The sequence below is a fragment of the Panthera tigris genome, chromosome C1 (genome assembly GCF_018350195.1).
Source record: "Panthera tigris isolate Pti1 chromosome C1, P.tigris_Pti1_mat1.1, whole genome shotgun sequence".
NCBI classification, from domain to species: Eukaryota; Metazoa; Chordata; class Mammalia; order Carnivora; family Felidae; genus Panthera; species Panthera tigris.
The window spans coordinates 172,308,920-172,322,791 of NC_056667.1; the positions used below are offsets into that span (position 1 = coordinate 172,308,920).

At 36.0% G+C, this 13,872-nt stretch overlaps 1 protein-coding gene across 2 annotated transcripts in view; it reads left to right on the plus strand.

Annotated features, from left to right (window-relative positions):
- ZC3H15 (zinc finger CCCH-type containing 15) overlaps positions 1-13,872 on the plus strand; it is a 49,534-nt gene that overhangs the window by 25,973 nt on the left and 9,689 nt on the right. The window contains exon 11 of one of the 2 annotated variants that reach the window (XR_006220848.1): positions 8,786-8,858. The gene's annotated coding sequence lies outside the window, so the exon portion shown is untranslated. The remainder of the gene's footprint in view (positions 1-8,785; positions 8,859-13,872) is intronic. The other variant, XR_006220847.1, reaches the window with a different exon arrangement.

Here is a 13,872-nt window from a genome sequence, read left to right on the forward strand (position 1 = left end):
TGTCAGGACAGAGCCTGATGTGGCGTTTGAACTCACAAACTGTGAGATCATGACCTGAGCCAAAGTTAGATGCTTAACTGACTGAGCCACCCAGGTGCTCCCATATCTGGAAATTTTAATTAGAAGAAACCTAGTATGTGGAGGAGATAGTGACAATGGTAAATATTTATCACTACCCCTTCCCCCCCACCCAGAAACATGCCATTCAAAGAGTAGAAACAGCAAAATTGTAATTTAAGTTTTCCTGAATGAATTTAGCCAATTAACATTTTAAAGTTAAGAGATATGATTGACAACAATAAAGCCTGTTACTTAAGCATCATTAGTCTTTATTTTGTCTACCTTTACTTAGCTGTATGTAATTGGAAATTGAACCTATTCAAATTTTTTTAGGTTTATTTTTTTTTAATTTCTTGTTTAATTTACATTCAAGTTAGTTAGCATATGTCACCCTATTGAAATTTAATAGGAGCTTTCTATGCTGTCTAGAACTCTGCCAGTTTATTTGAATTCAAATGAAAATAACAGATTTTTTTTTAAGTTTCAGATTCTTAAATGCATAATGTGAGATGTCACTTACTGCTCATACTTCCTGAACAGAGTTGAGTAGTGCTAACAGTTTTCAAAAGCCTGTCCATCTTTTCATCTTCTCTTCCCTTTGATAGTTGAAGATCAGAAGAGTGAATGCAAAATTGACTCTCAGAACTTATCCAGAGGCAAAAATAAAAGCATAGGAAAACATTAAAGTGAGCCAATAGTATTTCAATAATATTTCAGAGGCTTTGACAAGAAACTTAGGCTGCCAACAGGTTTATTCTTGTACTTCTATTTTTGTATCTGATTCAATTGCATACATAAGTAAGAGTCATCATACTTGTGTGTAGAACTGAAACTGAGCTTTTCTATGAGAAATAGAATAATATGTTGGAATTTGCTGCGCAGTAGCTGTGACATGGAGATTTTTGCCCCAGGTTTTATATTCTTTTTAAACTTTTATTTAAATTCTGGTTATTTAACATATAGTGCAATATTGGTTTCAGGAGTAGAAGTCAGTGATTTATCACTTACAACACCCAGTGCTTGTCATAACAAGTGCCCTCTTTTTTTTTTTTTTTTTTTTTTTTTGTTAATGCAGAAAAGTAATTTTATTAAAGCACAGAGACTGGAACCATGGGCAAGAAGACATTCCTTTTTTTTGGACAAGTGCCCTCCTTAATATGTATCACCTATCTAGCCCATGCCCCACCCACCTCCCTCCATCAACCCTCAGTTCTCTCGTGGTTCATTTCTTTTTTTCCCCATCCCGTATGTTCATTTGTCCTGTTTCTTAAATTCCACATGATGAGTGAAATCATATGGTGTTTGTCTTTCTCTGACTTATTTCGTTTAGCATAATACACTCTAGCTCCATCCACGTAGTAGCAAATTTGCCAGTTTTATAGGAGACTGATTCTTTGAAATGTGAGCTTATAGAGTTATTAACATTTAAAGGTGTAAAATAAGCCAAATTTCAGAGGTAAATTGATAGAAATGTCTGAATTAATTTCTTTGATAAAACTAAATGGCTTTCTTTTCATAAGTCTTCAAAACAGATTTATTGAAGTATAATTGACATAATAAGCTATACATATTTAAACTATACAATTCGGGGCACCTGGGTGGCTCAGTTGGTTAAGTGTCCAACTTTGGCTCAGGTCATGATCTTGCAGTTTGTGAGGTCAAGCCCCACATTGGGCTCTGTGCTGACACCTCAGCCTGGATGGAGCCTGCTACTAATTCTGTGTCTCCCTCTCTCTCTGCCACTCCCTTGCTTGCTCTCTCTCTCTCTCAAAAATAAAATAAACATTAAAAAAAATTTTTGACTATACATTTTATGTTTGATAAATGTATGTACCTGTGAAATAATCACAATCAGGATATATTGTATATATTCATCTCCACCAGAATATTTCTCATGGTCTTTGGTAGTCCTTACCTCTGCAAATAAGACCTCAACACATGGTTTAGTTTGCATTTTTCATAATTTTATTTAAATAAAATCATATGTACTCTTTTTTTAAAAAATGTTTTTTAAGTTTATTTTTGACAGACACTGTGAGCGGAGGAGGGGCAGAGAGGTAGAGGGAGAGAATCCCAAGCAGGCTCTGCACTGTCAGCACAGAGCCTGATGTGGGGCTTGAACCCACCAACCGTGAGATCATGACCTGAGCCAAAACCAAGAGTCAGTCCTAGATGCTTAACCGACTGAGCTACTCATGTGCCCCCTCTTTTTTAAATTTAACTCAGCATAATTATTTGGAGATATATCCATGTTACGGGAGGTATCAATAGTGTATTGGTTTTTTGTTGCTAAGTAGTATTTTCTTGTATTGATATAACACAACTTGTTTATTCATTAATCTGTTGGTAGATTTTAGGTTTATCTCCTAGGACTATTATAGTTACTGTGAACATTTACATACAAGTCTTTGTATGAATATATGGTTTCATTTCTTTTGGGTAAATACATAAAAGAGGAATGTGTAGTTCATATTTTTAACTTTTTAAGAAATTTCCACAATGTTTTTTTTTTTAATGTTTGTTTATTTTTGAGAGGGCGACAGAGCATGAGCAGGGGAGGGACAGAGAGAGGGAGACACAGAACCTGAAACAGGCTCTAGGCTCCGAGCTGTGAGTACAGAGCCCAATGCAGGGCTTGAACTGAAGAACCACAAGATCATGATCCGAGTTGAGGTCAGACACTTAACCCAGGCACCCCTCTACAATGTTTCCTAAAGTGGTTAATACTGTTTTATACTTCCACCAGCAGTTTATAAGAGTTCTGTTTGCCTCACATTCTCACTAACACTTGTGGTCTGTTTTAATATAGATCTATTACCCATTTGGGGTTAATTTTTTTATCTTGTCCAAAGTATAGGTATAAGTTAAATTTTTTGCACATGGTGAACAACCTAATTGTTCCGGCACGATTTATTGGAGGACTGTTCTACACTGAATTGCCTTTATACCTTTGTTGACCATCATTGACAATTCAGCTGTTTTTTTTTTTTTAACTGTATTTTGATTCATGTATCTGTCATTACATCAATACCATACTTTCTTCATGACTGTAGCTTTATACTAATAAAGTCTTGAAATCAGAATAATTCCTCCAACTTTGTTAATCTTTTATAAAGTTGCTTTGGCTATTCTAGATTCTGTGCATTTCCAGGTGCATTTTAGAATAATGAGCTTGCCAATTTTTACCAAAAACTATGGAATTTTGATCAGGCTTGCATTAAATCTGTAGATCAGATTTGCAAGGAGTTGACATCTCAGTATTGAATCTTCTGATCCATGAATATGGTATCTATCTCCATTTTCTTTAAGTCTTTTTTAATATCAGTGTTTTGTAGTTTTCAGTATGTAGTTCTTACATATCTTTTGTCATATTCTTCAGTATTTCATATATTTTGATATTACTGTACATGGTACTTTTAAAAATTTTTTTTAATGTTTATTCTTGAGAGAGACAGACAGTGTGAGTGGGGGAGGGGCAGAGAGAGGGATACACAGAATCTGAAGCAGGCTCCAGGCTCTGAACTGTCAGCACAGAGCCCAATGCAGGGCTTGAACTTATGAACCATGAGATCATGACCTGAGCTAAAATCAGATGCTTAACTGACTGAGCCACCCAGGTGCCCCTGTACGTGGTACTTTTTAAAATTTCAGTCTGCAACTGTTGATGGTTAGTATACAGAAATACAATTGATTTTTGCATTTTGATTGTATTCTGTAACCTTGCTAAACTCACTTATTCTAGTAACTCTTTTTGTAGATTTCATGTCTTCTACATAGATGATCATCTGAGAGTCATATGTGAATAAACACAGTGTTCTTCCTTTCCAATCTGGATATGTTTTGTTTCTTTTTCTTGCATAATTGCATTATTGTGCATGAATCAAGAAACCTGTTTTTGTAAATGAAGTTTTATGCAGAAACACTTGTTTGTGTATTATCTTGCCTGCTTTCATGCTACAAGGATAGTTCAGTAGTTGCCACAAAGATCAAATGGCCCCACAAAGCTTGACTTATTTACTACTTGACCCTTTATAAAACATTTTTAAAAGGCCAAACTGCCTTATTGTACTGGCTAGAACTTTTATTAAGTATTGAATAGAAGTGTAAAAGCAAACCATTTTTACTGTGTTCATGATCTTAGGTGAAAAGCATTCAGTCTTTCACCATGAAGTAATGTTAAATGTAGATTTCTTATGGATTCCTTATATAGATTGAGCAAGTTATCTTCTTAACTTACTAAAAGTTGGAGGAGTTTGTTTTGTTTTAATGAAGAACAGGTGTTGGCTTTTGCATCTACTGAAGTGATCATATGGCTTTTTCTTATTGTAACATGTTATGTGGTGAAACCAGCTTTGATTCCTGAAATAAACTATACTTGATTCTAATGTAATTTTTAAAATACACTGTTAAATTTGATTTGATAAAATTGTATTTAGAGGACTTATGGCTATGTTCATAACTGATGAGTTAGTCTGTAGTTTTCTTGTAATGTCTTTGGTTTGGAGATCAGAATAATATTGTTCCTGCATTATGGAATGAGTTGTGAAATATCTTGTGAAATATCTCCTTGTCTTCCTTTCTGGAAGATTCAGTGTATTATGTCTTCCTTAAATATGTATGGTGGAATTCACCAGTGAAACCACCTTGTGGAGAAAGGGTTTGTTTGTTTGTTTATCTAGAGTACCACTTGTGCGAGTGGTGGAGGGAGGGGGCAGAGGCATAGAAAAAAAATCTTAAGCAGGCTCAGGAGCCCAGTGCAGGGCTTGATCCCAATCCCATGACCTGGAATCATGACCTGAGCTGAAATCAATAGTCTACCCTCAACTGACCGAGACACCAGGCGCCCCTATGGAAAAGGTTTTAATTACAAATTCATTATCTTTAATAGATATTGGGATGCTTACATTATTTCTTCTTGTGTGAGCTTTGTTAGTTTGTGTCTTTCAAGGGGTTTGGCCATTTCATAATTTTTTTTTAGTATCTTATCATACATTTTTTTCCTTCTAATTACTGCTTTAGCTGAATTTCATAAGTATTGATATACTATATCTTATAAATTTGCATTTTTATCCAAATTAAAAATACTTCCTAATTTCTCTTGGCCAGTGAGTTATTTAGAAATGTGTTATTTCAAAATATTTGGAAAACTTCCAAGAATCTTCTGTTACTTATTCCTAGTTCTATCATGACTGGAGAACATACTTTTTAAATTTGGATCCTTTTAAAATCATTGGGACTTATTTTATGACCCAGAGTATGGCTAATCTTGGTGACTATCCCATGTGCATTTCTGCTGTTGTTGGTTGGTGTTCTATAAATGTTTATTAGGTCAAGTTGGTCAATAGGGTTTTTCAGCCCTTTTGTGTCATAACTGATAAGTGCTAGCATTTATCCTATTTGTGTCTTTATATATACTTTTAAAGTTCATTTATTTTGAGAGAGAGAGAGAGCGCACTGTGCACACACACACATACGCACACATGAGTGGGGGAGGGACAGAGAGAGGGGGTGGGGGGGAGAGAGAGAGAGAGAGAGAGAGAGAGAGAGAGAGAGAGAATCCCAAGCTGACAGCACAGAGCCTGATGTGAAGCTCGATCCCACGAAACATGAGATCATAACCTGAGCAGAAATCAAGAGCCAGACGCTTAACTGACTGAGCCATCCAGGTGCCCCTGTGTCTTTATATTTAAAGTGGGTTTATTTTAAGACAACAAGTAGTTGGGTTTTACTTTTTTATCTAATCTAATAATCCCTGCCTATTAACTGAGGTGCTTAGACCATTTACATGTAATGTGATTACACATACAATTGGGTTAAAGTCTACCATCTCGCTATTGTTTCTGTTTGTTCTTTGTGTCCTTTTTTCCTTTTACTACCTTGTTTTTAGGTTGAATGTTATGTATGATTTTATTTCTTCTCCCTTCTTAGCTACAATCTGTGTTAAGTTTGATTAAGTTTTCTTCTCATTATGGGTTATATTTTCCTTCTTTTTTCACCTGAGAATTTTTTATTAGATATTAGACATTTTGAACTTTTCCTTGTTGAGGGCTGGATATTTTTGTATTTCTGTAAATATACTTGAGTTTTGTATGTAGTTAAGTTACTAGGCACAGATTTAGTCTAGGTCTAATTTTCCCCACAAGTGAGGCAAAAACTTTATGAGTACTGTGCCAGATGCCCCATGAATTATGAGATTTTCCTCTCTGATTGTTGAGAGCAGGAACTATTTTGGCTCTATATCAACTCTGGGTATTATTCTTTCTAAAACTTTTAGGTGGTTTTTCCCTCCAGCCTTGTATCCTGAAATGCTTGGGCTTGTCAGTACTACTTAGTTGAAGACACAAGGGGGACCCTCTGTATATCTCTAGAGTGGCTTTGTGTGTGGCTTTCTTCTCTCTGGTACTCTGTCTTGCAAATTGTAGCTGCCTTCGCCTTCCTGGACTCCCATCTCCTCCTGGGTTTCCCGTTCCTGCCCTATGGCCTGGAAATTTCAGGCAATAAGCTGGGAGCAATCAAGGGACTCACCTTTGTTTTCCGTCTATTAGGGATCACTACCTATTGTCTGATGTTCAGTGTCTTGAAAACCATTGTTTTATATATGACATCTTACTTTTTAATTGTTTCAAACAGGAGGTAAATCTAATTCATTGTCACATCTTGGCCAGATATGGAAGTGAAGTCTAAACTTAGATTTGCACTACTTCTTTGATACAGAATATATTTGATTGAACCTTGCTGATGAATTTTCTCTTCAAAACCTGACAGAACTGGGGGGATTCATAAAGTACCAAATCCATCCTCTCCCCCCCCCACATTAATTCTTCACCACAGATCCTTATGTTTACCCAGGTAGCTTATGTTTCTAGGCAGTACTACTTGTAAAATCTACTTGACAGAAATAGTTTTGTAAATATAAGAGTGTTCATATTAAAAAAAAACAATTTGCTTTATTCTATTAAGATTCTTTTTTTAATAGCTAAACATTTAGTAGAAAAAGTCTGTATGTGAATATAGTATGAAATATTAAAATCTCATGAAAACAACTCAGGTGTAATATAAGTAAATGTCAAGAACTTAAGGGGAAATTAACAAAAGGGTCTACAGAGTGGCTGAAAGTACGATCTTGTTACAGTACATAATTGCTTTGAACTCACTGTTAGAAAGATCTATCTGTACTTAAAGTGATTCTGTGAAACTGGGGCGCCTGGGTGGCTCAGTCGGTTGAGCGTCTGTCTTCAGCTCAGGTCGTGATCTCACACTCCATGAGTTCAAGCCCCACATCGGGCTCTGTGCTGACAGCTCAGAGCTGGATGGATCCTGCTTCAGATTCTGTGTGTGTCTCTCTCTCTCTCTGCCCCTCCCCTGCTCATGCTCTGTCTCTCTCTTGTCTCAAAAATAAATAAAAACATTAAAAAAAAAAAAGTGATTCTGTGAAACAGAAAAGTTTCCCCCCAAATTACTGCTTTATCTTTCCCAAGACTTTTCAGGTAAAAGCCATAGTAACTACCAACAAATTATTTAAAACTATAGAAATTTATAGAAACTGAAATACTTAGTGGATTGCCTTCTCAGAGAAGACACATACATATTTTTATGTTTTGTTTTTATTTCCATATATTTGGATTAAAAGCTGTTGGTTATTTTTTTTTATTTTATTATTTTTTTGTTTTGAGAGAAAGAGAACAGAGGAGGGACAGAGGGAGAGAAAGAATCTTCAGCAGGCTCAATCTCACAACCAACCATGAAATCATGACCTGAGCCAAAATCAAGAGTCAGATGCTTAACTGACTGAGCCACCCAGGCACCCCAGAAGTTGTGGCACCCCAAGAGCTGTTGCTTTAAATTGGATCTTAAGAAATATTTTGGCACATTTGACCACTTTTGGTTTCTTGGCTCATTTACTTGCCTATACGTTAATGATGAAAACTGAAGTTAATGCCATCCTAAAAATGGAGAAAACATTTGAAGTGAACAGTGAAGTCTGTTCAAGATCTCCACCTTAAAAATTAGGTTCTGGAATGCCTGGGTGGCTCAATTGGTTAGGTGTCTGACTTCAGCTCAGGTCATGATCTCACTGTTCGTGAGTTTGGGCCCCACGTTGGGCTTCTACGCTGACAGCTCAGAGCCTGGAGCCTGCTTCGGATTCTGTGTCTCCCTCTCTCTCTCTGCCTCTCCCTTGCTTGCACTCTGTCTCTCTCAAAAATAAACATTAAAAAAAAATTAGGTTCTAGAAAGTCAGGGAACATATAGGATGGCAGTTTATTTTGCCATATCCTCTGAACATATCATTGACATAATCATTTAGGTGTTTAATCCTGGAAAAGAGAAAACTTCTCAGTATCTGTGTAGGCAATTCTTTACTAAGCACATTGCCAAAAATGGTTTACAGAATTTTTGTTAATAACATGAATATTGTAGTCCATTTTCAAAAAAAACAAAGATGAGGCCATTAATGTCAAACAACATAGTGACTGGCTAGAGCTATTTGTTGACTATTGACAACTTATTACTGTATGTGTTTTTTACCATCAGGAATAAGCTTCCCATGGTGACCATACTACAAATTTTCAGTTTTACATGTGAAAAATCCCAGTGCCAACCTGGAAAGATTGGTTGCGTGGATGAGTAATGAGCTCTGCATATTGCAGATTACCATGTTACCTAAACCCATCTCACAATATTGGTAAAGACTCTGAATTCTTGACACATATATTTTTTTTCCAAGCAGGTATTAAAAGCACATCGTCTGCTATTCAGAGAGTCTTAGCAGAGTTGCTGTGCAATTTGTCTTTTTGACGGTAGGTTAAGGTTTGGAATGTATTGAAATTGCTTGGAAAGATTCATTATACTGCTCTTTTTTCTCCTTCGTAAATTAATTCCTAGTGGGCTGTCATTTGTTTTCAAATAGATGGAAAAATATGTTGTCTACTTTAAACTGTTTTTACTCCCAAAAGTGAATTTTGTTAAATGGAGGGGAAAGATAGCATAGAAGTTGCAAAGTCACTGTTTTTAGACTTGTAGTTAATTACAAATGTTGGTATTTACTGAAACATCCAAAGTTTTTTTTTTAAAAAGAGATAAGTTTAGGTCGCCTGGCTGGCTCAGTTGGTAGAGCATGCAACTCTTTTGATTGTGGCATCATGAGTTCAAGCCACACACTGGGTGCAGAGATTACTTAAATACATACATATGTACATAAACACATAAAAGACAAGTTTAAAAACCATGCGGGAACTCCTGCTATTTAATTTCAACTTTCTGCACAGTTAAATGAAGTTTTGCATTTGAAATGCTTTCATGGCTTTGTTTTAAGGGCAGAAGAATATGAATTTGTCTTCTAAAATGTAACATTTTAAGTGTACTTTTTTCTCATTTATCAAAACAGCCTTAAGATTATTTTCTCATTTATCAAAGCAGCCTTAAAATTAAATTCAAATGTCTTTTTATAAATGTGTATCAATTTCATATAGTAATTTTAAGGTGTACCTGGCCTTCTGTGGGTGAGACTTTCATCTCTATATAAATCAAACAGTGAGTCATGGGCTTTCACATATGAAGGCTAAACAATTTGTCAATATACCATGTAGTTCTGAATGCGCTGGTAATACAGACCTAATTCTGTTCTTTAGTGTTCATGTCATCACTGATAAATTGTGGGCAAACCCTCAACTTGACAGTCTATGGCAAGTTATGTGGGAAACAGTATTATTATCCTTATACATATGTTAATGTACAGGAAAGTGAGTGACAGAGAATGTATATACTTAGGTGGTCCACGTCATCTACTGTGATATTTACCTTCTATCTGGGGCGGAGCAGAATATGCCACCCCAAACTATGCCATGTCAGCATTTTGATTGTTTTGAATTGAAGTTACTTAACAAGGACACTCTGATCCTCTTGTGTCCCTCTGAAAGCAAGAAATAAATCTCCCATGTGAAGGTATCCTCCCTATACCAAGAAGGTAGAATGTATTCTTATCACCAGAGATAGGGAATTCAAGGCCAGGAAGGCTGCACACACACATTTTGTTACTTCTTCATTAGTTTGTTACCTCAAGCCCAAACCTCTTTGTTTTGTCAAATCTTCACAAATATTGTTTCTTTGTCTGGAAGATATACTGCCTGCTTTGGTCACTTTTTGAAGTTTCTTATCTTTGGGGCTCCCATGAGTACAAAATTAAATTATTTTTCTCCTGCTAATCTGTTTTATGCCGATTTAATTATTAGACCAGCCAAAGAATCTAGAAGGGAGAAAGGGAAATTCACCTACATATCAATCACTTCTAGTCATGGGCTAAGAATATGTGTATAACCTAACACTTGGGAGGAATTCACATTCAAAAGAAAAATGTTGATGCAAATGTCATGAAATGATAACAAGCAGGGAAGTTTATGAAGTTGCCCTTTGGTTTCTTGACCAGCTACTTTCAGACTCATTCCACATAGGCAGTTGTTGATAATTTTGACTGGGCTCAAGATGATCAGGTAATTGTAGAATTATCTATTAACTATCTATTAACTTAGTATTTACAATTTGAGAAATCTTCTAGATAGGCCTTCCTTGAGGTCCTCTAGGCCTCTTTGCCATCTTAAATTATTCCCTATTCTTTGGAAATCTCATTCACTTTCATGATTTCAATAATCACTTCCATATGGGCAACTGTATCTTCAGCCTCACGTTTCCAATAAGCTACCACACAGCTCAACTTGAATATCCTGCTGGAGCATCAGATTCCAAGCTAAAGTCAGCATTTTCTCTCCTAAATCTTCATTCTTATTTTCTTTCTTTTGTCCTCCTTGTTATTGAGATTTCATTATCCAGCTACTTGAACTAAAAAATACCTATTGGTTATTCTACCACACCAAGATTTCTCTCATACCCATCCTCCTATATTACTACCCTGTATTACTCAGGCTCTCAACTCTCTTCATAATTAATCATATTATTTATTTTCCAAACTGGTACATTTTTGAGTGTGAAAGAGATACCATGGAGAGTGAAGAGACTCTTTTAATACTTATACTAGGACAACTGATATACATTGAAACTGCCCGTTACAGTAGTAATAATGATGATGATAGCACTTTATTGAGCACTTACTGTGTACCAGTAAGCATCATGCTTTATTTAGCATCATGCTAAATTCTTTGCATGCTAGTCTCCATGTATTCCTTACAAGAACACTGTGATCTGAGTACTATTATCCCTATGTTCCATTAAAAGCAAATGAGTCCCAGAAGGTTAAGAAAATGTCCCAAGGCCAAATAGCTACTAAGTGTCAGAAGCAGAATCAAATCTCAGTTCAGTCTTTTGGGCATTATTTTATGAATAGCTCTTTATTTTCAACCTTAGCTGGTGTACTGTGGGGGTATTGTGGTTATCAATACAAAAATCAAAATTACTATGATTTAATTAGAAGACTATCTGAGTATTCAACTACTCACTTCTGGGCAGTGGATCTGCAAGATGAATTAACTGGGCAAAGGCACAGCAGGTTCATTCAGAATGAATGAACCCTGGGACCCAAATGATTATGAACTGATACCAGTGAACTCCCAAGGCAAAAACTTAGCCATTTAATGAATCCATTCGTTCCATTTTTTGTGATCTACTCATTTCCTTCTTTTCAGTGTAACATTATCCTCACAATAGTCTTTATAACTAGAACTTTATAGTTAGAATGACCAAAATGTGCTGTGATTATATACAGCTTTAATTAGGTGCTGTCATTATATATAGCATTAACTGCAGAGTATTTCACCTGAAATCATTATAGGAGAAGGAATCAGCATAGAAACTGACCACTGTTTACTTACCAATGACTAGTTCAGTCAAGCATGGAGGAGAAAAAAAATAGTCAAATGCCCACAGTTTTGTTCCTTTGTTAAGCATCTTAACTTTTTCATTTATTCAACAAACACTTGTGCAGGTATCATGTACAAGCACTGTGCTAGGTATTGGGGATAACAGAGGTTAAATTAAAAAAAAACAAAAAAGCAAAAAAAAAACCTCTTCACGAGGCCCCAGTCCAATGGGGAAGATGGAAAAATAAATGGGTGAATTTAATATAGTGTCATAGATACGTACGTGTGCTATGAGTGGATGTGAGATGAGTGCCTAACTCAAACGGGGAGGACCTGAAGATACCCAACAAGAAATAATACTTTAACCAAATCTTGACATGCAGAGGGACAGAAATGTGAGCAGTTATGGCCCGTAGTTCAGTATAATCAGAGGAGAGGAGGAGTCATGAGCGATTTCTGATTTCATGGTTGAAAACATTGTAAGCATAAGGAAACCATAACAGATTCTGGATCATAAAAATCCAAAAGCAAGTTTGCACGGTCAAATGACATTGCTGAAGGAATATTGTAAAGGAACATTGCAAAGGAATATTCTAGGCTTGGTATTTTTTCCAAAATGATCCAGTTCTTGGATTCTTCTAAGGCTTTTTAACGACTTAAGTAAATCAAGTACTGCTGGCCTTTAGATAAGGCCAGAAGTAAGATTTGAAGTCCTGAGGTGGTCTGTGCAGGAGAATGAAGACTACAGTAAGGCTCATTCCTGAGATGGTTCAAGAAAAGAGCCCACACAGCAGAGTTAATCAGCTCCTGTTTCTTAAAATGGCTAAAAAGGCCTTGCTGCCTACTGAGTCCTGAATGTTACCAGATATGGTGATCTTATTTAGCAGTCAATTCCCAAACCCAAGAATCAGCCAAGTTAATTCTATTGACTATGTTGCACCATCAGAAAGGGTCAGATTTTGATCTCTAATATGTGGATTTTCTCCCTTACCTGCATATCCCATGCACTCCATCTTCCTCCAATTCTTAATGAATTACTCAGCTGTTGTTAGTGTTTCAGTCGAATATACTAAAATTGATAGACATTAGCCCATGTACAGAGCATAAATTAGATTTGCTTTAACTACATTGATCAAATTTTCTTGTATTTATTGAGTTAGATAACCCAGGAAAAAAAAGAATTAAACAGTACTATCTAATTAACCTGTTAAATAAAAATTTTGAAACAATGGATTAAGTTATACATATCCAGTGTAAAAATACAAAATTTATTCTTGAGTTATTTCACATATTCAACATTAAATGAAAAAAAAATCTTATTTCCAGAGTTGACCCCAATTCAAGTTAATTTCTAGCAACTTTGAAGGTCTTTAAAACATTTTACTTTAGGTTTTTCTTTCTATAAAAATAGTAAAATGACATGTTAGAACTTAATTATTTCCCATTAAATTGGAAGGTGTTATTATAAATATGTTTTGGAGTCTCATGTTTGAACATAGAAGAAATGTTGCTTTCTCCTTACATTCTTCCACACTGCCCCCCATACTTACGCAAGGACCACAAATTGACAAAGTTGTGTATTCCATAACTGGATAAAGAAGAAAGATTAAAATTATTTTTATATCATGGTAACTATTTTAAATCTTGGTAGCCATGGTTTCTCGCTTCTTCGGGTCCCTGAAAATTGTATCATACCCAAACACATTCACAACAATCATAGGTGCCTCACCCAGTCTCCAGAAACCATATAAGCCATATAAGCAAGGCATGGCTCCCAGCACTAATAAGGGTTTCTTGAATCTGGACCGTTGGAATCCCAGAGTGGATTGAAGAGTGCAAAAGCGCAGGCCTAAGGGCCCTCTTGGCTTCAGAAGCGAAAATTCATTGCCAGGGTGTCATCCCTCTCCTCCCTGAGCCGTGTTGTCGTCTTGTTTGCCAAGTGGTTTTCCCACCCATGTACAGATACTGCTGTATATGTGTGTTGAAAGGTGTGGCTAATTTGGAC